At 77.0% G+C, this 365-nt stretch overlaps 1 protein-coding gene across 1 annotated transcript in view; it reads right to left on the bottom strand.

The window, feature by feature from the left end:
* KDM4C (lysine (K)-specific demethylase 4C) overlaps positions 1–113 on the bottom strand; it is a 271,840-nt gene extending 271,727 nt beyond the window's left edge. Inside the window, exon 1 of the mRNA XM_010586055.1 lies at positions 59–113. The gene's annotated coding sequence lies outside the window, so the exon portion shown is untranslated. The remainder of the gene's footprint in view (positions 1–58) is intronic.
* Positions 114–365: the final 252 nt, after the last annotated feature.

The following is a 365-nucleotide window of genomic DNA, read 5'->3' as shown; positions in this document are numbered from 1 at the left end:
CACGCCTCCTCCCCGCCAGCCCGCCGCCGCCCGACCCGGCTCGGAGCTCGCCCCGCACCTGTCCGGAAGAGAGTTAAGCGGGCAGCCGCAGTCAGAGGAAGGCGAGGAGGAGGAGGGGGGGAATGGGGGGGGACGACACGGCGGCAGGCCAGGCCAGGCCAGGTCCGCTCCGCTCCGCTCCCCCCCCGGCGGCGGCCGCCGCCGCCTGCCCGGTCCCCTCGGGGCTTCCCCTCCCCGTGCCTGTGGGACGCCTCGCTCCCTGCGCGGATGACAGCTGCTGACTGCGCATGCGCGCAGCCCTCGCACGCACGGGGAAAGCGCGGCGGCCCGGCGGGGAGGGGGGAAAACACGTGACGGAGGAGCGG

Source organism: Haliaeetus leucocephalus, unplaced genomic scaffold, assembly GCF_000737465.1.
Source record: "Haliaeetus leucocephalus isolate CR32 unplaced genomic scaffold, Haliaeetus_leucocephalus-4.0 Scaffold139, whole genome shotgun sequence".
Taxonomy (NCBI): Eukaryota; Metazoa; Chordata; class Aves; order Accipitriformes; family Accipitridae; genus Haliaeetus; species Haliaeetus leucocephalus.
This window is presented reverse-complemented; position numbering and strand designations above follow the sequence as displayed.